This window comes from Bos indicus, chromosome 4, assembly GCF_029378745.1.
Source record: "Bos indicus isolate NIAB-ARS_2022 breed Sahiwal x Tharparkar chromosome 4, NIAB-ARS_B.indTharparkar_mat_pri_1.0, whole genome shotgun sequence".
In the NCBI taxonomy this organism is placed as follows: Eukaryota; Metazoa; Chordata; class Mammalia; order Artiodactyla; family Bovidae; genus Bos; species Bos indicus.
In genome coordinates this window covers 74,121,539-74,129,018 of record NC_091763.1, presented here as the reverse complement: position 1 = coordinate 74,129,018, position 7,480 = coordinate 74,121,539, and positions in this window count along the sequence as shown.

The following is a 7,480-nucleotide window of genomic DNA, read 5'->3' as shown; positions in this document are numbered from 1 at the left end:
AGCTTGGTGGGTTATAGTCTGTGGGGTCGCAAAAGAGTTGGACTGGCTTAGCGACTAAAAAACAACAACAACCATTTTATTGTGACCAATAAAAATAGTACTTTGATACTATAATGATATAATTTAAGGGAACCAGGGAAGATTTACAGAGTCAAAGATATTTCTTCTTTTTTTCTCTGCTTCCTTACTTATTAAATGTGAATAATAATAGCGCCCATATCCTAGGGGTTGTTTTCAGGATTCAATTAAATGAGTTAATGTATCTAAAGTTCTCAGAAAGTGTTAGACACATTGAGTTAGGAATAATAACAATGAAAAACCAAACTAATGAGCTCAGAGCTCTGGGTAATTGGTCTGGAATTTGGGAAAGGGATGTACCACCTGGAAATAGGAGGAGACTGAAAGGTCTGAGCTGAGATTGCCAAAGAAATGTTTTGATAAAACCCTCAAATGGAAAATGTTATTTTGGGTTAGCCCTGCCTTCACATTTTTTGTCCAATTAGTATTATTTAAAATGTATGCAAGACATTTTTTGTATTCAATGTTTATATTAGTTAATTACTAAATGACAAAAATATAGCTCTGAGGAGTGTTATAAGCAGAACACATTGCCCAACACTAGGGCTCCATGCAGTCTGTAAAACAGGCCATTGGGATGGGAAAAGTATTGATATTTTTAATCCCTATAAAATAGGCCTTATACTTTCTACATGTGGTGGAAAATTGAGTCACATAGAACAAATCCACATAAATAAATCAGACTATCAAATAAGTCCAATAATAAAGGCGTTGTGGAAGTCCAAATAGGGTAGAAGGGGCTAGAAAAGGCTTCATAAAATAGATATTTGAACTGAGTCTAGAAAGATGAGCAGGAATATATTTCTTATGCAGAAGTGTAGGATCATGTTTCAGGCTTAATAAGCAACATAAGAGGGCCTGAAAGAACATAATAGATTCAGGGAACTGTGACTATTAAAAAATAAAGTTTAGTGAGCATTTGTAGTATTCTGGGAAATGTCTTTGAAAAGATTGAGACCATGCTATCAAGGAACTTGCAATTCTAATGAGTTTGCCCTTTTATATAGGTGGCATGGGCTAAGTTTACACACAAAAAATTATCTTAGTAAATTTCCAGTTTAGAAAGTATAGCCTAGGATTTGAATACACATATTGAATGGTATACTGAAGCTATGGATATTTTATATTATATTTCTCTTTATTTCCCAGAATGTATCATTGAATGTATTAAGGGTTAAGGCATTCTATAATAGATAGAAAATAGAAATGTTCCAATCATGTATGTGATATTTAAAGCCTATGCCAGTCTGCACTACATTGAGAAAGCTCATTAGATGGAATAGAGTCTTCAGTGGAGGGTAAAGAGATTCCTTAACCTTCCCTATTCCAACTTTTCTAGAATCCCAATAACATCTTTTAATTCAAAGTAAACTTTGCGGACTTCCTTGATGGTCCAATGGCTAAGACTCCAAACTCCCAATGCATACGGCCCAGGTTTGATCCTTGCTCCAGGAACAAGATCCCACATGCTGCAATTAAGACCCAGTGCAGCCACATAGATGAATAAATAAATATTAAAGAAAAAGGAAACTTTGAACCAAAAGATGGACTTTGGAGTCATGGCAAAGGGATAGAGAGATGAATCCCAGGCTTTTAGCTAAGTGCCTGCAGCTTCAAAGTAAAATATCTCACAGAAGTCACATGAACTTTGAACATAGGCATCGAGGAGCCTGGACCACCTACTAAGACAGCTAAAAAGCATTGTAGCATCTGGCATCTAATTCACAGGAATAAATTTTTGTGAAATTATGGTTTTCTTTGCTTAAAACTCTATCCCTCCTCCCATGGCAGTCACACTGGATCTTGAAGCTTCAAAAATAATAAAGTAAGTTTTCTAAATTTTATATTTTTTATTTTTGTTTTTCACATTTTATTTTCATCTATTTTACTTGGCATTGATAAAACTGAGATGTGACTACCATTTCTGACAAGAGCTAATAATTACCAACATTAAATAAGTTGGAATGAATTAAATCCACCCTGAAGTTCAACAGTGTGGGCCTCTGAGCAGTCAAATCAAACTGTAAAGTTTAAAAATAAAATAAAATTAAAAAAAAAGAAGAAAAAAAATCAAATAATTTTAAATACTCAGGTTTTTTTGTTTTTGTTTTTGTTTTCTATTTCACTTTTATAGGTAACATATATACAAAGTTCAGGAAGTAAGAAAATTCCAAAAGACCTGAAAAAAGGAAAAAGAACTGTCTTCTGTTGCACCTGTCCCCACCTAAGATTCCCACATTGCAGTGATAATCACGTTCAATCTTTGTTATTTTCTTAGATTTTTGCATCCATTACTGTAAAATAATGCATTTATACACTGTTTGTTTCTTTTTCAGTTTTATATATTATATATTGATTTGTTCTTTTGAAAACTATTTTTTTTTATGTTTAATGCATTTTTTTAAAGTTTTTTGGACAATTTTATTTTATTTTTTTTTTAAGAGACACGTGTACTCCAATGTTCATCGCAGCACTGTTTATAATAGCCAGGACATGGAAGCAACCTAGATGCCCATCAGCAGATGAATGGATAAGAAAGCTGTGGTACATATACACAATGGAGTATTACTCAGCCATTAAAAAGAATACATTTGAATCAGTTCTAATGAGATGGATGAAACTGGAACCTATTATACAGAGTGAAGTAAGCCAGAAAGAAAAACACCAATACAGTATACTAATGCATATATATGGAATTTAGAAAGATGGTAACAATAACCCTGTGTATGAGACAGCAAAAGAGACACTGATGTATAGATCAGTCTTACGGACTCTGTGGGAGAGGGAGAGGGTGGGGAGATTTGGGAGAATAGCATTGAAACATGTATAATATCATGTATGAAACGAGTTGCCAGTCCAGGTTCGATGCACGATACTGGATGCTTGTGGCTGGTGCACTGGGATGGCCCAGGGGGAGGGTGGGGGAAGGAGGAGGGAGGAGGGTTCAGGATGGGGAGCACGGGTATACCTGTGGCAGATTCATTTCGATATTTGGCAAAACTAATACAATATTGTAAAGTTTAAAAATAAAATACTCAGGTTTTAAAATATTCTATTTAATAATGAGAGTGACATTTAGAGAGTGTAACATAACACTAAAATGTTCCAAATAAGAGAACTGAAGTTCTTAGAAATTAAAACAGTTATTAAAATTAAAAAGGTTTATTCTGTGTAAAATATAGTATGCAGTGACAGGTATTATTGTATTAAACTTGGTTAGAAGATGAGCTTGAAGTATGCTAACAGAATTTAGAATAATAAAGACTTTGAACTTATAAGGGAGGACTAAACTGTTTTCTAAAAATCATAGGATTTTCTTTATTTATTGATCTTTAAGAACTAATTTTTTCCATATATTAGTAACTATGGAAGCAGTATGTATCTAGCAAGGTATACCATATTACAATTCCTATTGCTTTCTTTTGTATTATAAAATCTCTGTGAAATAGAGTTAAATCTTATTGTAGAAGAGATCATAGATTTGCTGAAAATGAGGACTGTTAGTTCCTTAAGTGTTAAAGAACAGCAATATTCAAAGCAAGAGAGTGAGGAGAAACAAGAAAAATAACTGCAGAAGAAAACATCTTTACTTAGGAAATGGCAAGGTATTCCCAATTGAAGAGGCTCTGCAAGGAAAGATAAAAGAAAGATCTACAATTAGGCATATTTCAGTAAATTAATTTCAGTGAATAAGAGAATCATACTAGCATCTAAAGAGAAAAAGTACATACATAAAACAAAAGCAAGAATCTAATTTTCATTGGATATGTCATCTCCTCCCCTTCCCTTCCTTTCCTTTCCCCCAGTGCTGGGAGATAATAAGAGTCTGATCCTATAATTGGACCTTGCCAAAATTTCCCTCTAGGCTTTTTCTGTAGTGCTGAACTGCATCCTCACTTCTTTCCTCAAATAACCAGAAGGAACATTGGTCTGAGAATTAGATTTGGTTTCTGATTCCTGCTCTGTCCCATCCAAACTTTTTCATTTTCAAGGTAGTATATTCTGTCAATTGGGACTTTGATTTCCTTGCATGTTAATCAATTTGAATTAGTTAATCTATAATGTCTGTTCTAGCTGTAACACTCTTTGATAGTGAGGTGATCCAAAACATGCTTTATGATTGTTAGAGTTTGAGAATTAACTTTGTACGATTGTTACAGAATTTGAAAACTATGTAATTTGGAAGCAGAAATCAAATGCCATGGGCATGTGAGATTTTTTATTATTTTCAATGATATTGGCAGTTTCATTCAAAAGTGTATCCCACTAACCTTCTAATTAGTTCTAGACTGACCAGTAAATATGGAAGCACATATCATGCTTGCCCAGAGTTTGGCATTATTGGCATAATTTTTTTTTTAATTTTTGGCATAATTTTAATGTCAATAGAAATTTAGTGAAAGTAATCACCATCTACAATTTGAAGACTAATGACTGCTAGACCAATTAATTAGCAAGTTTCTAATTAGTAACATTCTAAGTCAACAGAAAAATTGAATAATTTTTTTAAAAAGCCAAGAAACCAAAAATATTTTAAATAAAGTTATGTTTATAGACTACAAACACATTTGTAGTCTACCTCTTTCAGTACGATATTCAGAATCCCTTTGTGAAATCAGGAATTTGATATCAACTTCATATAGAACATAAAGAATAAAGTTCTTTCAACAACTTTCATAAATTTTTTTAAAAATGAAAAATTTTAAAATATTCATAGTCTATCTTGATATATTACAGAGTTTTAATACTTCCCTTCAAGATGAGTATATTTAACAATGAATCAATGTCAATTCTAAGAACGTACAGCAGTCAAGTTTGGAATATAGCAGTCTTCCAACAGTGACTAAACCTGAAATGAAGGCTTTGATCATTAAGTTTACAGATTATTTCAGATAAGGTAAATAGAAAGACCTAATGGACTTCCCTGGTGACTCAGCTAGTGAAGAATCTGTCTGCAATGCAGGAGACCCTGGGTTGGGAAGATTTCCTGGAAAAGGGATAAGCTACCCACACCATATTCTTGGGCTTCCCTGGTGGTTCAGATGGTGAAGAATCTGCCTGCAATGTGGGAGACCTGAGTTTGATCCCTGGGTTGGGAAGATCCCCTGGAGGAGGGCAGGGCAACTCACTCCAGTATTCTTGTCTGGAGAATCCCATGGACAGAGGGGCCTGGCAGGGTACAGTCCATGGGGTCACAAAGAGTTGGATACAACTGAGTGACTAAGCACAGCACAGCACAGTTATAAAGTAATCTTTATAAATTGAAAAGATAACCAGGACCAGGCAGAATGAAGTTCATTGAAGTTAAGTGCACTATACGTATGTGCAATTGGAGAGTTGGTGGGTTAAGTATAATGTTTTATCCTGCATGGTCGATACCACACATATGCCACTTGAACTAGGAGATAAGAGTATAAAGGACAATTCAGTCCTTATAGCAGGCTTCACTGTGATGCTGTGGGAGGCAATGTAGAGGAAGGACTGTCTCAGGATCACTGATTTCAAGGTTTTTCAAATGACCTCAGAGTTCATGTTTTCTAAGGCCTTAAAGGCTTTTAGGCTATAATTCCAAAGGAAAACATGGAGTAAGAATATGACATCTATAAAAACATACCTAGAATTTGAATCTTCCCCCAAATGATTTTGGACTCCCAAAATACAAAGCAATACTCTAGAATAGATAGCCTAATTTTGTCAATAGCCACAGCTGCTAATCAAAGAATTCTCTGTGCCTCACAGTAGTAGAAGTAAAGTCACTATTTTAATTCTGAATTATTCCTTAGCCAGTTTAATTGTAGAAGAAAGTGAAATATATGACATTATATAGGTACTAGATATCACAGTATTTTATTAGGTTATAGAAGATTATTAATTTGTACACCTATATCCTCAAAGCAGAGTTTTTAATTAAGCGTTTGTCATAATATTTATGTATTTTAAAATACAATTTTGGTGATAAATCCATGAAGAATTTAGAGAGTCTTTTATGATGTGTTTACTGATTTTTTAGAGCTCTTCAAATATAATAATAAAGTATTCTGAATTTGTAATAGAAAGCATATAATGAGAATGTCACCAGTAGCACTTACATATTTTAAGTTATCGTTAAAATGACTTAACATTAGGGTGATATACAATATGAAAAGAGAAAAACACAATTCTTAAAATCAGACCATCCACCAAATGTGATAGTTTTTATAGGAGGAACTTGAACACAGGCATAAAAAATATAGATGCATATTAAAAACAAATACACTGAAGAGCTTAGGAAAAGACCTGCTAAACTCATAAAATAGAACTCACTTGGGTTAGTAATAATTTTATAAAAGGAGATTTTCTTACATGTTAATATTAGGTTCTGTATTGAGTTGAGATTGATATAAGTCTTAGGTGCAATTACACATTGCTTTCCGTTTGTTGGCTTATTTGGGGACAATTCAACTCAGTTTCTTGAAGCCATTGTTAAACATGAAATCCTATTGATTTTAAACACCCTGTAACTGTAGAAAGAACAAAATTAACCATATTTTCTTCTTCTGAATTCTGTACTCCAAGTTCTCAGGTATATATGTTTAGGTGTGTTACCATATTTCGATAGCAAGTTGGGCTTGTATGTTCTTTGATTTTATTTACCCTGAAAATCGCTAGCAAATGAGGATTATAAGTAGATCAAAGAGACACTAAAAGGAACACTGAAAGAAGAGTGGAGAAACACATGGGAGAATAATGTGGAGAAAGTTAGACATATACTTCTATTGTTCCTTGTAAGAAATTATGAACGTTCAAACCAATGTAGTAGCATTGAGGATGAGGAGAAAAAAATAATCAACAACATTTTTTTTTGTTTGTTTCTATTTTTCCTTGTTTCATGAAAAAATTAAGGTAGCTTTTAGGGATATATAAAATGCTACAGAAAAACATCGTAGCTTATAGGATTATCTTACTCTCAAGGGGATTCATGATTGATCAATCAACAACTAGTCTAGGAAGAAGGAGAGAGGATAGTGCTTTGGCTTTTATGCTTGGAGAGTAGACATATGCAGTTCTTCTTTACTGAAATAGGAAATAACATGGAGAAATTAGCTTGCCTTGAGAGAAGGTAAATTCATTTTTGTGTATATTAAATTTGAGATACCTATGAATCATCCAGGGCTTCCCTGGGGGCTCAGATGGTAAAGAATCTACCTACCTGCAGTGGAGGAGACCTGGGTTCGATCCCAGGGTTGGAAAGATCCCCTAGAGAAGGGAATTGCTACTCACTCCAGCATTCTTGCCTGGAACATCCCATGGACAAAGGAGCCTGGCTGGCTACAGTCCATGGGGTCACAGAGTCGAACACAACTGAGCGACTAACACTTTCACTTTCACAAAGCATCCTGGTGAGGACATTAAAATGAGAGTT